At 34.0% G+C, this 21,053-nt stretch overlaps 6 non-coding genes across 6 annotated transcripts; all 6 read left to right on the top strand.

Annotated features, from left to right (window-relative positions):
• Positions 1-404: 404 nt before the first annotated feature.
• Trnam-cau lies at positions 405-476 on the top strand. The gene has a single exon. It is a non-coding gene; the product is annotated as a tRNA-Met (tRNA).
• Positions 477-987: 511 nt separating this feature from the next.
• On the top strand, positions 988-1,059 carry Trnam-cau. The gene has a single exon. It is a non-coding gene; the product is annotated as a tRNA-Met (tRNA).
• Positions 1,060-2,112: 1,053 nt separating this feature from the next.
• Trnam-cau lies at positions 2,113-2,184 on the top strand. Its single transcript has one exon. It is a non-coding gene; the product is annotated as a tRNA-Met (tRNA).
• A 510-nt stretch (positions 2,185-2,694) lies between these two features.
• On the top strand, positions 2,695-2,766 carry Trnam-cau. The gene has a single exon. It is a non-coding gene; the product is annotated as a tRNA-Met (tRNA).
• Positions 2,767-3,743: 977 nt separating this feature from the next.
• Positions 3,744-3,815, top strand: Trnam-cau. The gene has a single exon. It is a non-coding gene; the product is annotated as a tRNA-Met (tRNA).
• A 15,122-nt stretch (positions 3,816-18,937) lies between these two features.
• Positions 18,938-19,009, top strand: Trnam-cau. The gene has a single exon. It is a non-coding gene; the product is annotated as a tRNA-Met (tRNA).
• Positions 19,010-21,053: the final 2,044 nt, after the last annotated feature.

Raw genomic sequence — 21,053 nt, 5'->3', positions numbered from 1 at the left:
AAAAAACCGAAAAAAAAAATTAATTAATAATAATTGTTTATTTAATATTTGAACCACTATTTCTATCGAAATAACAAACAAACATACAAAACATACAAACAAACAAATACATTAAAAATATTAAAAGATATACTTTAAACATTTAGTCACATAGTATTCACAAATCTATATATTATAATTATTTAGAATGTTCATATATTTGAAACATTTAGTCACATAGTATTCAGTAATCATATATTATAATTATTTAGAATGTTCCTGAATCTGATTCATATTTCTCTTATTACCGCTATATTTATACCTTTATAGTTATTTTTAAAAAGTAACCCTCATTTGATCAACGGACTGTACTGTATTATTGATCACATAAAATGAAAGTTTAAAAAGGACAGTTGTGATCAGTAAGCAGAGTGGCGCAGTGGAAGCGTGCTGGGCCCATAACCCAGAGGTCCGTGGATCGAAACCACGCTCTGCTAACCAGTTGTCTCCTTTTTATTCATAAGCCTTTTTGTAATTACATAAATTGGAATACCTCAAAATTTATCAAACATTTTTACATTAGTATAGATAAGTAGTAATTTAACAATTCACAAATTAAAAAACCGAAAAAAATTAATTAATTAATATAATTGTTTATTTAATAGTTGAACCACTATTTCTATGAAAATAACAAACAAACAAACATACAAACAAATACATTAAAAATATTAAAAGATATACTTTAAACATTTAGTCACATAGTATTCACAAATAAATACATTAAAAATATTGAATATTATATTTGAAACATTTAGTCACATAGTATTCAGTAATCTATATATTATAATTATTTAGAATGTTCCTGAATCTGATTCATAGTTCTCTTATTACCGCTATATTTATACCTTTATAGTTATTTTTAAAAAGTAACCCTCATTTGATCAACGGACTGTACTGTATTATTGATCACATAAAATGAAAGTTTAAAAAGGACAGTTGTGAACAGTAAGCAGAGTGGCGCAGTGGAAGCGTGCTGGGCCCATAACCCAGAGGTCCGTGGATCGAAACCACGCTCTGCTAACCAGTTGTCTCCTTTTTATTCATAAGCCTTTTTGTAATTACATAAATTGGAATACCTCAAAATTTATCAAACATTTTTACATTAGTATAGATAAGTAGCAATTTAACAATTCACAAATTAAAAAACGAAAAAATAATTTTTTAACTAGTTGTTTATTTAATATTTGAACCACTATTTCTATGAAAATAACAAACAAACATACAAACAAACAAACAAATACATTAAAAATATTGAAAGATATACTTTAAACATTTAGTCACATGGTATTCACAAAGTCTATATATTATAGATATTTTGATTCAATATGAATATAGAGCAGTGATTAGTCAGTAACAAACACTATATAATTTTCCTCAGTCTGCCCCAAACAATAACTAAGTATATCTCTATTTATTCACACAGTCACCCTTTTCAGTTACCATCCACTGTACTCCTGATCACTAAAATGAAAGTTTAAAAAGGGCAATTCCTACCAGTAAGCAGAGTGGCGCAGTTAAGCGTCCTGGGCCCAGAACCTTTAGGTCCGTGGATCGAAACCACGCTATGACTAATCAGTTGTCTCCTTTTTATTCATAAGCCTTTTTGTATTACGTATAATTGGAATACCTCAAAATTTATCAAACATTTTTACATTAGTATAGATAACTAGTAATTTAACATGTGTACAAATTAAAAATAGAATAAAAAATTAATTAATATAATTGTTTATCAAATAGTTTCTGCACTATTTCTATTGAAATAACAAACAAACAAAATACAAACAAATACATTAAAAATATTGAAAGATATACTTTAAACATTTAGTCACATAGTATTCACAAATAAATACATTAAAAATATTGAATTTTTATTTGAAACATTTAGTCACATAGTATTCATTAATCAGTAATATTATAATTATTTAGAATTTTCCTGAATCTGATTCATGTTCTCTTATTACCGCTATATTTATACCTTTATAGTTAAAAAAGTAACCCTCATTTGATCAACGGACTGTACTGTATTATTGATCACATAAAATGAAAGTTTAAAAAGGACAGTTGTGATCAGTAAGCAGAGTGGCGCAGTGGAAGCGTGCTGGGCCCATAACCCAGAGGTCCGTGGATCGAAACCACGCTCTGCTAAGCAGTTGTCTCCTTTTTATTCATAAGCCTTTTTGTAATTACATAAATTGGAATACCTCAAAATTTATCAAACATTTTTACATTAGTATAGATAAGTAGTAATTTAACAATTCACAAATTAAAAAACCGAAAAAAATAATTAATTAATATAATTGTTTATTTAATAGTTGAACCACTATTTCTATGAAAATAACAAACAAACAAACATACAAACAAATACATTAAAAATATTAAAAGATATACTTTAAACATTTAGTCACATAGTATTCACAAATAAATACATTAAAAATATTGAATGATATATTTGAAACATTTAGTCACATAGTATTCACTAATCTATATATTATAATTATTTAGAATGTTCCTGAATCTGATTCATAGTTCTCTTATTACCGCTATATTTATACCTTTATAGTTATTTTTAAAAAGTAACCCTCATTTGATCAACGTACTGTACTGTATTATTGATCACATAAAATGAAAGTTTAAAAAGGACAGTTGTGAACAGTAAGCAGAGTGGCGCAGTGGAAGCGTGCTGGGCCCATAACCCAGAGGTCCGTGGATCGAAACCACGCTCTGCTAACCAGTTGTCTCCTTTTTATTCATAAGCCTTTTTGTAATTACATAAATTGGAATACCTCAAAATTTATCAAACATTTTTACATTAGTATAGATAAGTAGCAATTTAACAATTCACAAATTAAAAAACGATCTTTTAAAAATTTTTTTTAACTAGTTGTTTATTTAATATTTGAACCACTATTTCTATCGAAATAACAAACAAACATACAAACAAACAAACAAATACATTAAAAATATTGAAAGATATACTTTAAACATTTAGTCACATGGTATTCACAAAGTCTATATATTATAGATATTTTGATTCAATATGAATATAGAGCAGTGATTAGTCAGTAACAAACACTATATAATTTTCCTCAGTCTGCCCCAAACAATAACTAAGTCATCTCTTTTATTCACACAGTCAGCTTTTCAGTTACCATCCACTCACTCCTGCTACAAGCTATAACAATACAAATTCCTACCTTGCCTAATTAATCCCATACCAAGAAACCTTTAGTTTCACGATCCAAGCTATGACTAATCTATTCCATTTCTCTCAACTGTACAACCTGTATTACCGTATAATTGATAATAAGTATTATACTATAAACTTCATATGTACAACTAAAAATACCACATGTGTACTAATAAACATAGTATAGTAAATCTACAAATAATTACTTTCAAATCACATTCTGCTCTGATTACCCTTGACTTGTGACACAAACAAACAAATACATTAAAAATATTGAAAGATATACTTTAAACATTTAGTCACATAGTATTCACAAAGTCTATATATTATAGATATTTTTATTCAATATGAATATAGAGCAGTGATTAGTCAGTAACAAACACTATATAATTTTCCTCAGTCTGTTTAATCGTATAGTTATAGTTATATAAAACAGTAACCCTCATCTGATCAACGGACTATGCTGTATTATTGATCACATAAAATGAAAGTTTAAAAAGGGCAGTTGTGAACAGTAAGCAGAGTGGCGCAGTGGAAGCGTGCTGGGCCCATAACCCAGAGGTCCGTGGATCGAAACCACGCTCTGCTAACCAGTTGTCTCCTTTTTATTCATAAGTCTTTTTGTAATTACATAAATTGGAATACCTCAAAATTTATCAAACATTTTTACATTAGTATAGATAAGTAGTAATTTAACAATTCACAAATTAAAAAACCGAAAAAAATAATTAATTAATATAATTGTTTATTTAATAGTTGAACCACTATTTCTATGAAAATAACAAACAAACAAACATACAAACAAACAAATACATAAAAAAAATATTAAAAGATATACTTTAAACATTTAGTCACATAGTATTCACAAATAAATACATTAAAAATATTGAATGATATATTTGAAACATTTAGTCACATAGTATTCACAAATCTATATATTATAATTATTTAGAATGTTCCTGAATCTGATTCATAGTTCTCTTATTACCGCTATATTTATACCTTTATAGTTATTTTTAAAAAGTAACCCTCATTTGATCAACGGACTGTACTGTATTATTGATCACATAAAATGAAAGTTTAAAAAGGGCAGTCGTGAACAGTAAGCAGAGTGGCGCAGTGGAAGCGTGCTGGGCTTAACCATTTAAGAAAATCCTGTTCGAAGCCGCAGCCAACGACCAATTACCCTTTTTATTCATATATCTTCACGGTAATTACATTGGCTTCGCACCTCAAAATTTATCAAACATATCTAGTATAGTATAGTTAATTAGTAATTTAAGCCTTACGGCTCATAGGCATATACATATACATTCAATAAACAATGATACAAACAGATAATATATACAATGGGTGATTGTGTCATTGGAGGATGGACAGTTATATATGCTTAGAACGTAAAAAGGTTGCATGTTTGAGAAATTTACCGAGATTACATAGTTCTTTTCTGTTTTGAACTGATAATAATTGTACAATTTTAAACATAGATGGTTTGAACCAATAATATTTTTTTATGTAAGTAATTCGTAAACCTGTATACAATGGACATATCAGAATAAAATGGTATTCGTCTTCTATATCGTCCTTATTGCACAATTTACATTTTCTTTCCGATCTTTCTATACCATAATATCTTCCTTGTTCAATGTTCAAAGAAAAAATATCTAAACACTCTAAAGTAGTTAAATACGCCAGGCTGTCAGATAACCTATCAGTCTATACAGCAGAACTAACCAGACCTAACCACGATAACCATATTATTCTACTGTAAATATGTTCATGTTCTGAAGCTCGTGATTGACAACTGGCATACACCACCCGCTAACGACACATTAGTATTTTTTTAATTAAAAAAAAATAAATTCTTCTTATAATTTTTTTCTTTCTTTCGTTTTTTTTTTTTTTTTTTTTTTTTTTTTTTTTTCTTTCTTTCTTTTTTTCTTTTCTTTCTTTCTTTCTTTCTTTCTCACTAAGACAGGATCGAAGTCGCAGTAACCCAATTGGCTAATTAACCAGCCAATCAACATCGTTAGATAATCAACCAAGATAGGACACCACTAATTATCGCCTATTTTTTGCAGCACTCTCATTGGTCCAATCCAACCAATCACGGATCAAGAACCCCACTACACCTAACTGTAAATAAACTGCACGAATTTGTCTTTGCACCCGCACCATGTTTTTTATTTTTTTTATTACTGATGCATTCCATCCTAGCTAACTAAGGTAAGTCAACTAGGGTTCCAGAAGCAAAGACATGTAGGAAAACCGATACCCAACTATCCAGATAGCCTGAAGACAAACCAAGTAAGCCTACTAAAATCCTATATTTAGGGGGCGGGAATCAAAATTCTTCAAACTAAGTACCTAGATCGGTCCATATTATGTATACAATTGCTACTTGCCACCGTTAGTTTCGTTTTATTGCATTGGTAATAAAGTTAAGTATGCCAAGCACTAGGCTTTTAAACCAATACCTACACTATACGGGTTTAACCCTTCAAATTAGATAGCTAGGCTAGTTTAACTCCCCCTCAGTCATTGTCTTCAATGCTATACAAGAACGGAGGGGGATGGGTGGTCATGAATGACCGTTGAACTTACTAGAATAGGGACTTAAGACAACCGTAACACAAAACTAGGATTCACACACAGACTACACGCTCACTGCATCAGTACACAGAGTGCATTGACTAATGATAACAATGCACCCGCCCCCATTTAATAGCCCAGCACGTACTCTAATAAGGAACCGGACAAAAGAATACCGTTCCGAGTACACAATTGCAATGCACCCGGGAGAAGCTGAACAAAAGAATATCGGCCTCCCCAACCCAAACCCCCAATACTTGCTGCTGATAATAACTTGGTACTTGGTGATGCCTCGACCAGAAGCGGCCAGGCCCTTATAAGGGCCCTATGGGCAACCTAGGGAGACACCACAGCATCGTAAAGGTCTAAAATTAATAAGCTACTCTCGATTCACTAATATCAAAACCTATATTAGCTCGGCCATTTACCTTTCGACCGACCGTTCAAAATTGTGCCAAATTCCCTCAATCAAAATTGCGCACCCTTTTCTCTTTGGCATTTAACTGCTCCATTCAAATTCCATAGCACCACCACCACCCCCACCCGCCTGCTACCGATTTGATCGGGCTGCTGGTGCTCCCTTGCACCTGCCAGTGCAGGCGGTCCCTCCTCTCCCCTCCCCCAACCTTTCCTGTCATGGACGGAGGAGCCGGCCAAGGCCGGCTCTTGCGCCCACGACAGGCGTGCGCTACAACAGCTTGTTCTGAATGTGCACGTAAAACCCTATGACACTTTTTGGAATTTGTTGAAAGTGTTTTTTGAATTGAGAAGGTGTTTGTTTTCGGATTTATTTGAAAACCAGTGAAGATGAGTCAGGGTGGCGATATGGAGAAGGAGGAAGTGAAGAAAGTGGTCTACAAGAAGAAGTGCACGGTCGTCGTTGATGTCGGTGACAATAGAAAGATGGCGGCTGGGGACTTGATTAAATTCCTTAGTGAACAGGTTGGTGATGTCATTCATGCGTGTGTGCCAAAGGGACCTGACAGGTATGAAGTGACTGTGGATGATGTTGTACAGGCGGGGATCATTTCGGATAATGATTCCTTGGTACTAAATGACATGAAAATGAAGGCGAGGTTGTTACATTCGGACAGTGTTGTTGTTACCTTTTTGCACTTGCTAGCATATATTTCGGACGAAGAGAGAGGAGAAATTGAAATCGATGAACATTGAGTTAATAACACCTATTTACAGGTGAATTTACAAGGGTACTCGCATTGCGGATGGAACCAGGTACGTGCGTGTTAAATGTCCACCTAACGTAAAGAGTTTACCATATTCCATGAAATTTAACACTGTTGAAGGTGTGGAGTTTTTTCGTGTTTTGCATGACAATCAAATAAAGGTGTGATATAACTGTATGTCGGATAGTCACGTGATTCGAGATTGCCCGAATATCACATGTAATTTCTGCAAAGAGAAGGGACATATTGCCAGGAATTGTAAGAAAACATTTCTGTGTGGAAAATGTGGAAATAAAGAGGATGTGTGTGTATGCAGTGTGAATGAATACGACAGCGAGCATGTGGATGGCAGTGACAGCTACAGTACTGATGATGATAGAATGCAAGAACCAACCCAGGCAAGCCATGAACAAGTCAAAGTAAGCAAGGGTAACCAAGCTGAGTGGAGAAATGATCACAAAGATGCAACACCGAGTTCGAGAAATGACAACCAGCACGCAAACTGTAATGTGGAGGAATCAGTGAAGGGAGTGAAAGCAGCCGACATTCGTGAGAAGGACGCGGACACCATGACAACTGAAACTAAAAACTTTCAACAGCGAAAGTTACGGCGTCGGTCACAGCTGATCAAACGCCCAGCGGATGAATCGATTCGTCGTGTTATGTTAAGTAGAAAACAAAAGAGACAAGCTATCCGTGCAAAAGGTGTTGAAGAGAGTGAATGAAGGAAGGATGAGTGAGATAATGTGATTAAATTTATGATAACATGTGCTTATTTAATGACTTTCTTTATATTACAAATACACTCAATTGTCTTTTTGTTTAGATGTTTACTTTAAATATAGGTTTTGTAATTATTTAAACGTAAATAACCTTTAGTATTCCTTTTTCTGCACAAATATATTTTGAATGATTATTTTATTTAAAATACATAAATACTTATGGGAGGGAATGTCAGTTTAAAACAGGTGTGTGTATATTTGATATAATAATATTAAATATTGTTTAATTATATTTTAGGTTTAATGTCTGTCATACTAAAGGACAATTTGATTTTAAGATGTGTAAACATCATTTATTATATTATGAATATTCTTATAGTTTGGAATTACATATGTGTGTATGAATGTGTGTCAAGTGTGTGCGTGCGTGCGTGTGTCTTGTGAGTGTTTATTTTTAAATTGTGTTTTTATATTTATATTGTTATATATGTATGTGAGCTATATTAATATGTTGATGTTCTGAATAAAAAGCTTAAAATGAAGCAAAAAAATGCGTGCTGGGCCCATAACCCATAGGTCCGTGGATCGAAACCACGCTCTGCTAACCAGTTGTCTTCTTTTTGTTCATAAGTGTTATCGTAATGGCATAAATTGGAATACTAAACATTTATCAATTTTTTTTACATTAGTATAGATAAGTAGCAATTTAACAATTCACAAATTAAAAAACAATCTTTTAAATTTTTTTTAAACTAGTTGTTTATTTAATATTTGAACCACTATTTCTATCGAAATAACAAACAAACATACAAACAAACAAATACATTAAAAATATTGAAAGATATACTTTAAACATTTAGTCACATGGTATTCACAAAGTCTATATATTATAGATATTTTGATTCAATATGAATATAGAGGAGTGATTAGTCAGTAACAAACACTATATAATTTTCCTCAGTCTGTTTAATAGTACTCTTATTACCGATATATTTATGCCTTTATAGTTATTTAAAACAGTAACCCTCATCTGATCAACGGACTATACTGTATTATTCATCACATAAAATGAAAGTTTAAAAAGGGCAGTTGTGAACAGTAAGCAGAGTGGCGCAGTGGAAGCGTGCTGGCCCCATAACCCAGAGGTCCGTGGATCGAAACTACGCTCTGCTAACCAGTTGTCTTCTTTTTGTTCATAAGTGTTATCGTAATGGCATAAATTGGAATACTAAACATTTATCAAACATTTTTACATTAGTATAGATAAGTAGTAATTTAACAATTCACAAATTAAAAAACCAATAATTTTTTTTAAATTAATCTAATTGTTTATTTAATATTTGAACCACTATTTCTATCGAAATAACAAACAAACAAACATACAAACAAACAAATACATTAAAAATATTAAAAGATATACTTTAAACATTTAGTCACATAGTATTCACAAATAAATACATTAAAAATATTGAATGATATATTTGAAACATTTAGTCACATAGTATTCACAAATCTATATATTATAGTTATTTAGAATGTTCCTGAATTTCTCTTATTACCGCTATATTTATACCTGTAACAAACAAACAAACATACAAACAAACAAATACATTAAAAATATTAAAAGATATACTTTAAACATGATCGAAACCACGCTCTGCTAACCAGTTGTCTCCTTTTTGTTCATAAGTGTTTTTGTAATTACATAAATTGGAATACTTCAAAATGTGTCCCTTTTTTACCGTGGAATAGATAAGTAGCAAATTAACACGTCACAAATTAGAAGACAATTAAGATTTATTTATTTAATTTCGAACCACTATATCTAACGAAATAACAAAAAAATAAACAAAAAAATATATAAATACAAAACATTGTCAGATGTACTTGAAATATTTAGTCACATAGTATATAGTCATTTACAATTTTAACAAAATCTGATGCAATATAAAGCAATGATTCGCCACTGACAAACACTATTGAAATTGAAATACTAAACATTTATCAAACATTTTTACATTAGTATAGATAAGTAGCGATTTAACAAATTATTAATTAAAAAACGATAACAATATTTATTTATTTAATTAATCACATTTTTTATTTAACATTTGAACAACTATTTCTATTAAAATAACAAACAAATAAATACATTAAAAATATTGAATGATATATTTGAAACATTTAGTCACATAGTATTCACAAATCGATATAATATAATTATTTAGAATTTTCCTGAATCTGATTAATAGTTCTCTTATTACCGCTATATTTATGCCTTTATAGTTATTTAAAACAGTAACCCTCATCTGATCAACGGACAATACTGTATTATTGATCACATAAAATGAAAGTTTAAAAAGGGCACTCGAGAACAGTAAGCAGAATGGCGCAGTGGAAGCGTGCTGGGCAGTTCCGGTTGTGTATTTTGGTGATAAGAGGTTTCAGAGTGCTCTTGTTTTTTTTCCGTTTTTGTTTGTTTGGAGATGTGTGTTTTGTTTTTTTCTTTTGCTGAAATGCGAGAGACTTGATCTATTTTTGATATGGAAAGTTTTGCACTGTCAGTTTTTTTTTAGTTTTTAAAAAAATCTGACTTTTGGGTGCGAAGTACAAAAAAGAATGCTCAGTTTCTATTGATGTTTTGGATAATCTAAAACACAAGATTGATGACATTTACAAAGCTTTGGAAGAAATTACTGGTGAGAATACAGTTTTGGCGATTGTTCCCAAGTATGCTAACATTCTGGATGTGACTTGATTGTGAAGAAAATGCAAGGTTGGTAGTTGATGGTTTTTCGTTCGATGGACATGATTTTAACTGTAGCATGTTGTTTTCTAACACAGTGGTGGTGTCATTCATGCAGTTACCAGCATATGTAACCGATGATGACATTATCAAGAAACTAAATCAATACAAGATTGCGGTAATACTGACATTAAAAGGCGGAGACATGCTGGACTTCCCATTTTTGATGGAACACGTTATGTAAGGGTGAAATTTCCGGAAAATGTCAAATCGATGCCATATTCTGTGAAGTTTGATACTGCATGTATATATTAATGGATGAAATCAGTATAAATGAGCGACCGGCCTCGGTGGCGTCGTGGCAGGCCATCGGTCTACAGGCTGGTAGGTACTGGGTTCGGATCCCAGTCGAGGCATGGGATTTTTAATCCAGATACCGACTCCAAACCCTGAGTGAGTGCTCCGGAAGGCTCAATGGGTAGGTGTAAACCACTTGCACCGACCAGTGATCCATAACTGGTTCAACAAAGGCCATGGTTTGTGCTATCCTGCCTGTGGGAAGCGCAAATAAAAGATCCCTTGCTGCCTGTCGTAAAAAGAGTAGCCTATGTGGCGACAGCGGGTTTCCTCTAATAACAGTGTCAGAATGACCATATGTTTGACGTCCAATAGCCGATGATAAGATAAAAAATCAATGTGCTCTAGCGGCGTCGTTAAATAAAAAAAACTTTACTTTATAAATGAGCGCGAGAGGTCAGAGTAGTTCAGTGAATGGTTCTTGTGTGTGCGTGTTTATTGCTTTAATATATTTTTATTTATTGAATGTGCATTGTTGAATTTGTAAATAAAAAGACTTTTAAAAAAAGCGTGCTGGGCCCATAACCCAGAGGTCCGTGGATCGAAACCATGCTCTGCTAACCAGTTGTTTCCTTTTTGTTCATAAGTCTTTTTGTAATTTACATAAATTGGAATACCTAAAAATGTATCAAACATTTTTACATTAGTATAGATAAGTAGCGATTTAACAAATCATTAAGTAATAAACAATAACAATATTTATTTATTTATTTATTTAATCAATCTAATTGTTTATTTAACATTTGAACCACTATTTCTATTGAAATAACAAATAAATACATTAAAAATATTGAATGATATATTTGAAACATTTAGTCACATAGTATTCACAAGTCTATATATTATAGTTATTTAGAATTTTCCTGAATCTGATTAATAGTACTCTTATTACCGATATAGTTATGCCTTTATAGTTATTTTAAAACAGTAACCTTCGTCTGATCAGCTGATTATACTGTATTATTGATCACATAAAATGAAAGTTTAAAAAGGGCACTTGTGAACAGTAAACAGAGTGGCACAGTGGAAGTATGTTGTCCTGGTAAAGCCGCAGACAAAAAGTTGTCATTTAACATTCCTGTTGCTGTTAAAATTTTTATTTTAACAGAAACAGTCAAGTGCCACCGTGATATTTACCTGTTAAAACGAAAATATACTGGTTGCAATTAGAGCATTTATCAGTGTATATTATTTAACATAAACATAAACACTGTTCTACTTTTAACAGGCAAGGCGGAAGCCAGTAGAAATTATTTTCTTTTTTTTGTTTGGGGGGGGGGGGGGGGGGGGGGGGGGGAGAGAGAGACGGCTGACTGAGATCTAGAGCGCAGAGCAAAGTTTCTAGGGGTTCGGGTTGGGGGAGCGTACGCTCTTTCGTAAACTTTTGAAAACTTTATGTACTGAAATGCAATTTCCTGCATTCTACTAATAATATTTTTGATTCACAATTGTTTTTTGTTTTTTTTTTGGGGGGGGGGGGTAGAGAACCCCAGCCCCCCCCCACCCCCACCCCCTGCTCCGTCGTGCCTGATTTAATACGTTTAATGTAAAAATGTATTGCAGTGAGTTTATTACGGACACAATCACACATATACACAAATTCGCCATATCATAATTACACTTTGAATTAAAACATCTTAGATATTTAAATAATGTACTCTCTTAACATTCAGTAATAACATACTATTTGCACAATGCGGTAATTCCATTCAGTGGCGGAACCAGAAAATCCATTTGGGGGGGGGGGGGGCCCAATGACATGAGGCGGAATGCCAATGGAACTTTGGGGGAGGTTTGGAGGGGATCGTAAAAAAAAATGAAAATTAATATATAATAAAATTATAACTGTCGCAAAATGCAAGGGTGGGGCGGGCCCCTGGGGCCCCCCTAGTTCCGCCTCTGCCATTTCATGATACATTTTCAACTATACTTTTGATAAGCCGCAACATGTAATAAATAAATAGACACGAGGTTCTGTTCCGTTCTATATGGGATGTTGCTCTGCGCTAGACGCTCGCTTGAAGTGCGATGAGTCGAGGGATCTATCGATTGAACTGGTACACCAATGGCCGTGATTTTCACTGTCCTGCACATGGGAAAAGATCTCTCTCCCTCTCTTCCTCTTCCCCCTCTCTCTCTCCCTTTCTCTCCCTCCCCCTATTCACCCCTTCTCCCTCATCCTCTCCCTCATCCTCTCCCTCCTCCTCTCCCTCCCCCTCTCCCTCCCCCTTCCCCTTGATGAATGCAACTGTAGTTGTAGACCCAGGGGTCTTGGTTGTCGGTGTAGTCACTGGTGTAGTGGACGTGCTTGTGGTTGACAGTGTTGTCGTAGTCGTCACTGTTGTAGTGGTTGGTGTTGTTGCCTTTGTATTAGTCGTACTTGGGGATGGCGCCTGCAAAATATAACGTATTAATCATTGGTAGGACGTGATCATAAGCGTACGAGACGGGGGGTTGGGGAGGGGTGTGGGGGGTGGGAGAGAGTGGCAGCCCCCAGGGCTGGAGCAAATCGTCAAATTCGGACAAAACAAATAGAAAAGATTGTTTTGTTTACAACACCACTAGAGCACACCGATTAATTAATCATCGGCTATTGGATGTCAAACATTTGGTAATTCTGATATGTAGTCATGAGAGGAAAGCCGCTAATTGTTCTTCTAATGCAACAAGAGATATTTTATATGCACCATCCCACAGGCAGGATAGCACATACCACGACCGTTGATATACCAGTCGTGGTGCACTAGCCGGAACGAGAAATAGCCCAATGGGCCCACCGATGGCGATCGATCCCAAACCGACCGTGCAACAAGCGAGTGCTTTACCACTGGGCTACGTCCGCCCTCCCCTCCCATACAAATAGAGATATTCGGTCAAAATGAGCTTGCCTGAAACATTTTCACCACGTATTTCTATCATTCTACCCACAATATTAGTTGTAACCCATGTCAAATTCGTTTGCAACCCTATATTTGACAGTAATTATAATGTGAATAATATTGTTATACAGATTCAGTCATTTTCGTTTAATTCAGGGAAATATCAGCCTGCCCCCCTACAATAATAGGAAATCGTACCCTATGGACGTGATAAACACATTTGAAGAATCAACCCTGAAACCCACAAAAGTGCTAACTTCTCTCGTCAAACTCGTATGATTTATTTGGGAGCTGCATTTAATTTTCTTGTTTATATCGAGCACACTGTCAAAGCAACCCCTACAATTAAAAAAACAAAACAAAAAACCCAAAACATTCCACGTGAAACGAAATTCGAATATAGTTCACAGAATAAAGGTTTATGCTATGCGGAGAATTAAAAACACCACGGCAATCTCCACGGCATTGTCGATTGCTCGGTCGAGTACCCTGCCTGGACAGATGCTATTGGGTTAGTGTGAGGAATCATGATGTCGTATTAACGACTAGCAGCAAGAGACCAGCAAGATAGCACATACCACATTAATCGTAGTGCATTAAGGTAAATCAAATCTGTTTTAAGGCTAGCATGGTATTGGTTCATACCCAGAGTGAACTTTAAAGTCTGTGTAAGAGCACTCAATCATTAGCCAGTAACAATTGACCGGTAACCCACTGTCTTAGATAAACAGCCCAGATAGCTTGTATGTATGTGCCCAGGACAGCGCGCTTTAACCTTAAGGGCATAAAATCAAAGAGACTCGTAAACAGATAAGAAAAGACATTTTGAAACTTTCTTTTTTTCCCTCGCAAAACAGTATTTGGCAAAAATAATTTTTGATTGAGGTTATACTACGTTGAAACGACAAAATTGTACAAAATGTAGAAAATATAAAGTAATAACTATTTTTGATTATCTAAAGCTAACTCAGGTCGTGGTAGGTGCTTCCCTGTCTGTGGGAAAGCGCAAACAGAGATCCATGGCTATTAGTAGAAAAATGTAGCGTGTTTGCTTTGAACACCGTGTGTCAGAATAATTATCAAAATTTTCACACCAAATAGCCGATGATTAATTAATTAATGTGTCGTTAAACAAACAAACCTTAATATTTGTTTACCGGCCTCGGTGGCGTCGTGGTTAGGCCATCGGTCTACAGGCTGGTAGGTAATGGGTTCGGATCCCAATCGAGGCATGGGATTTTTAATCCAGATACCGACTCCAAACCCTGAGTGAGTAAACCACTTGCACCGACCAGTGATCCATAACTGGTTCAACAAAGGCCATGGTTTGTGCTATCCTGCCTGTGGGAAGCGGAAATGAAAGATCCCTTGCTGCTAATCGGAATGAGTAGCCTATGTAGTGCGACAGCGGGTTTCCTCTCAAAATCTGTGTGGTCCTTAACCATATGTCTGACGCCATACAACCGTAAATAAAATGTGTTGAGTGCGTCGTTAAATAAAACATTTCTTTCTTTAATATTTGTTTTGATCTGTAACAGCAGCTGATTAAATAATATGCTGGGGTGTCATTAAAAGTTTATTTTGTTTAACGACACCACTAGAACACATTGATTTATTAATTATCAGCTATTGGATGTCAAACATTTAGTAATTCTGACATATTGTGTCAGAGAGGAAACCCGCTACATTTTCCCATTAGTAGCAAGGGATCGTTTATATGCACCATCCCACAGAGCATTAAAGAGACAGACCATAGTTTTTAAACACTAAGGCATATATTTTACTATTAGAGCCGTTTTAGTTAACTGAAATCATACTTTACTTAGATTTTATTGTTTGGATTATCCATTTCCGAACATCCGAAGTGTTTCTAATATCACAAAATGCATATTTGATATATTTAAAAACGCATGTGCGTCTGAGAAGTAACAATTACGGAGTCGAGTTTTAGTCTATTTTTAATGGTATTTCACCGTTTGAACGTCTGAGAAGTAACTATTACGGAGTCGAGTTTTAGTCTATTTTTAATGGTATTTCACCGTTTGAACGTCACAGACTCTTGTTTCACTCTACTGTAATTTTATCCAAATGTGGTATCAGTTTGTATATTAACTAAACTTAATGTCCATTTTTACGGGTTGAAACTTGGGTCTGCGACTTTAAAATTTCCTTTCTAGTATATATTCTGCCAACAAACCTAGGCACACAAACACTGAAACATGTTTAAAGACCAATTTGTAATGTTTTACCTGTTTCTGGTTTGAGACGTAGAATGAACACGAAGAAAAATCGGAGAGGTTGGTAGCAGCAGCAACATTGGAATGGATGAACTGGAAACATTTGGACGGTGATGACCTGCAGAAGACGAACCCATCACAATCACCGTTTCTTTGACAGAACCTACAACATTGCAGCAAGCTGATGACGTCATTGCCTTCTGCGAGATTCACGTGCAGATCAGCGTGGTCTTGTTCCTGAAATTTACTTATATGCATGGAATTGTACATGTTGAACTGATGTCCACTAATATACTTTAAAGCTTGACTCAGAAATATTAGCCAAACCATTGTATTTTTGTGATGAACTATCACAGTCATTCTGATGAAGTAATAATTGCTCGACTATCCCTGCGATTCTGGAGAATTCTAAACCTCCGACATGGGAATCTCCTTTTCGTAGAGGCAGTTTATTTATTCAAATATGTTTTATGGAACGCATCCGTTGATAAATTTACTTACACCAACTTACATTATTCTTGCAATAGAGTAAATGACTTTTGTTTGCCAAAGAAATTCTAAAATTCAAAACGGACTATGACTCGTTCTATTTAATCTGTAAAACATATGCTTGACAACAATGTAGACATTGTCTTGGACAAAGAGTGCTGCACTTAAAAATCTTTTGTCCATGGAAGCACGGAATTGTTGCGCTCTTAAAAGGAATCAAACTCCATCTATAGACTTGAAGCCAACATCCGGGATATCAGTATCCAACTATTGTTAAGAGACAAGATAATCATATCGGTGATAGTTCGCAGTATTTTACGTGTTTGTTTACTCACCTTAGACCTAAAAGAGATTTTATATGGCCTATGATAGCACAGATTTTATATGGCCCCTGGCTGACTTGCTACTTTTGTTCATTGCAATTTCTATTGGATGTAAATAATTAGAATACTGAATATTTTATTAAAACTCCGTGTAAGAGCACATCCAATAGCCGGTAATTAATTAATCAATGTGCTCTAGTAGTGTCGTTAAACAAAACAAACGTCTTCTTCCATGCAAGAGCATCTCACCATCAACCTGCTACACGTAGCGTTTCAGTCAACATAAACACCATAGGAATAAATACTATCACCCCTCACCCTTGCAGAAAATCAGACCAAACATTTGGTGGGTGTGCTGCTCGTTTCAGACATAACGGGGGCGTCTGTGACTACCTTAGTTTCGCACAAAAGTGATCATCCTGTTTTAGTAGGAAGGAAATGGTTTATTTAACGACGCACTCAACACATTTTATTTACAGTTATATGGCGTCCTGTTTTAGTAGAACCCCACACTTGTTTTAATCTCACCAGCAGTTGGTACAATGTACAACATTTTCACAAGCCAATGTACCATTCCGTACAGTATACTGTATTTCGCCTTGCAAAGATGAATGTACTATTGTCCCGTTGAATTATTTAAATCCTATGGGTTTTTTTGTGTTTTTTTGTTTGTTTGTTTTTGTTTGTTTTGGGTGGGGGTTTTACTAATTTAATTGTTTATATATTCGTGAAAACAAACCCAAACCCTGACAAATTTCACGTATAAAAAAGGCACACATTTGAAACAAATCTCTGTATGCCAGTTCTTTCAGCTGTTAGGTTCTGGGGCTGTGTGAAGGTCATTGTACCTTGTTTCATCAAATCAAGACCGTGTACGTTTTGCCTGTGTCAAGCTATATATACTCTTCAAAAAAAGTAGGGGAACCTGAAATATTAATGTTAATATCAACTATTAGACCGAACATACGTTTTGACCACAGACATCCTAGTAAAGAACGTTCAAGTCTGTTTATCAACACACCGAAACACATTCCATAGTTTGCACATGCATCACGCAGTTGCCCCGTACACCTGCGTGGGGTGTCATTCTGGGGCAACACGTGCGTGTGGTGTCATTCTCGATTTTGACAATTTCCAGGAAGGTCCTTTAATCACTGTGGAACATTATTTCTGTCAATCTTTTTCTTTCTGTTGATCATACAGTTGTTATTGTTTTGTTTTTAGTCATTTTTATTGTTTGAATTTGCGATTTATTGATAAAAAAACTTTAACTTTAAAATTTCACTTCTGACCCCAATCGTCCTTCAAGATCTTTGGTGATCATAAAACCTACTGTAATACTGAACTACCGGTTATAATGTTTGCCCAATTAATTCACTATTATCATATAACCATTCCCCACAGCTAATATACCTTACAATTTTGGCAATTGCAAATTCTTATTAGTGTTCCCCAACTTTTTGTGAAGAGTATATATATACAGGGCCGTAGCAAGGATTTTTTTATTTTATTTGGGGAAGCAGCTGAGTAGTTAATAGTCTAAAACCCCTTAAACGGTTAAGAAGAGAATTTTCTTTAAGTTTCTATAATTGTTTCCGGATTTATTTCGTGTGACGGGGGGGGGGGGGGGGGGGGGGGGGCGCAACTGGCCCCCCTTGCCCGCCCACCCGCTAGCTACGGCCCTGTTACATTAGTATAGATAAGTAGCAATTTAACAAGTCACAAATTAAAAAACGAATATTTATTTATTTATTTATTTTATTTAATTGTTTATTTAATATTTGACGTCGTTATTATAGTTATTTTGATTCATTATAAAGCAGTGATTAGTCAGTAACAAACACTATATAATTTTCCTCAGTCTGTTTAATAGTACTCTTATTACCGATATATTTATGACTTTATAATTATATTTTAAAAAGTAACCGTTATCTTGACATGGTCATAATGGACTGGGAAAAATAAATATTTAAAAAAACAAAACAACAAAGAAACCAAACAAAAAAACAACAACCATATGTCCGACGCCATATAACCGTAAATGTTGAATGCATCGTTAAATAAACCATTTCCTTCTTATAGTTATTTAAAAAAAACCCAGTAACCCTCATCTGATCAACGGACTGTACTGTATTATTGATCGCATAAAATGAAAGTTTAAAAAGGACACATGTGAACAGTAAGCAGAGTGGCGCAGTGGAAGCGTGCTGGGCCCATAACCCAGAGGTCCGTGGATCGAAACCACGCTCTGCTAATCAGTTGTCTCCTTTTTGTTCGTAAGTGTTTTTGTAATTACATAAATTGGAATACCTCAAAATGTATTTTAAAAAATGTTCTACATTAGTATAGATAAGTAGGAATTTAACGCGTCATAAATTAAGAAATGATTATTTATATATATATTTATATATTTATTTTTATAATCTAATTATTTATTTAATGCTTGAACTACTATTTCTAACCACAGCCCCACAAAAAACAACAACAACAACAACCCCACAACAACAACAACAAACAAACAAACCAAACAAACAAACAAATAAATGAATAAATTTAACCTATTGAAAGATATATATGAAACATTTAGTCACATAGTTTTTACAAAGTCTGTATATTATTGATATTTCGAATTTTCATGAATCTGAGTAATAGTACTCTTAATACCGACATAGTTATGCCTTTAACCTCTATTTCTAACGAAATGACAAATAAATAACAAACAAACAAATTAATTAATTAATTAATTAAAAATATTGAAAGATATATATGAAACATTTAGTCACATAGTTTTTACAAAGTCTGTATATTATTGATATTTCGAATTTTCATGAATCTGAGTAATAGTACTCTTAATACCGACATAGTTATGCCTTTAACCTCTATTTCTAACGAAATGACAAATAAATAACAAACAAACAAATTAATTAATTAATTAATTAAAAATATTGAAAGATATATATGAAACATTTAGTCACATAGTTTTTACAAAGTCTGTATATTATTGATATTTCGAATTTTCATGAATCTGAGTAATAGTACTCTTAATACCGACATAGTTATGCCTTTAACCTCTATTTCTAACGAAATGACAAATAAATAACAAACAAACAAATTAATTAATTAATTAATTAAAAATATTGAAAGATATATTTGAAACATTTAGTCACATAGTTTTTACAAAGTCTATAAAAATTATGTTATAGTTATTTTGAATTTTCCTGAATCTGATTAATAGTACTCTAATTACCGATATATTTATACCTTTATATTTGTTTAAATAAAAAAGTAACGTCCGTCTGATCAACGGACAATACTGTATTATTGATAGATAAAATGAAAGTTTAAAAAGGGCAATATGTGAGTAGTAAGCAGATAGATTCAGTACTTGTCACGGGGTAAACCGAGAAAAGAAAAAGAAAAGCAGTTGACAGTGATCCCAATGGCGAAAAACAAAAAAACCTGTATAGAACTTTAATTTCTAGTGTTTAAAAAGCAGACTTTTGAGAAATGAATGAAATTACAATATTTTAAATTAACTTTTGAATTTTTATAAAACGAGATGATAAATATATATGAATGGATGAAATAAGTAGAGATGACCGTGAGAGGTCAGAGTACTTCAGTGAACGGTTCTTGCGTGTGTCAATTTATTACTTTAAAGTTACATTCTCTGGTTACCATATTATAACATCATGTACAAATGTGAAATACAAGCTCAAATGCAGTTTTGAAAAAGTGTTGTGTGTTCGCTATGAACGGATATCGTCAAACGTATACGCTTGATTCGTCGCCTGTGCCACCATAGCTCGGCAAAGCACAAACGACAGCCTGTTGTCAGTTTCAGTTAACACGTGCGTTTGCCGATTTCAAATTGTAGGGTTCGTCTCAAAAAATTAAAAGAGAAATCTTGCGCTGTACGAAGAACGTTCGGTTGAGGATACGGTACTAGAGTCTTTAGTTAAAACCGATTTGATCTTGACAACGTATTATCGACAGTCGTACCTTCTATTTCAAAATTGGTATTTTATAAAGTGTTAGTAGAACTTTCAAAGTTTAGTTTGTATACTAGTAACACATTAATCATGTATATATTTTAAAAATAAAATATACTAAAGTAGACAATGAACGTTTTCACGTCTTAATTTTACGTGTTAAAATCGACAAATTCAAATAGAGAGGAATCAGGTGCATGTGCAGGGGGAGGGTATTGGAGGTCGAAACCCTTACTTGCCCAAGCTTAAAAAAAATGTAAATGTATTTTTTGGGGGAGCATGGCCCCATATAAACTTCGCTCAACA

This window comes from Gigantopelta aegis, chromosome 6 (assembly GCF_016097555.1).
Source record: "Gigantopelta aegis isolate Gae_Host chromosome 6, Gae_host_genome, whole genome shotgun sequence".
Taxonomy (NCBI): Eukaryota; Metazoa; Mollusca; class Gastropoda; order Neomphalida; family Peltospiridae; genus Gigantopelta; species Gigantopelta aegis.
The sequence above is the reverse complement of the archived record's forward strand: the minus strand, read 5'-3'. Positions and strand labels throughout refer to the sequence as shown.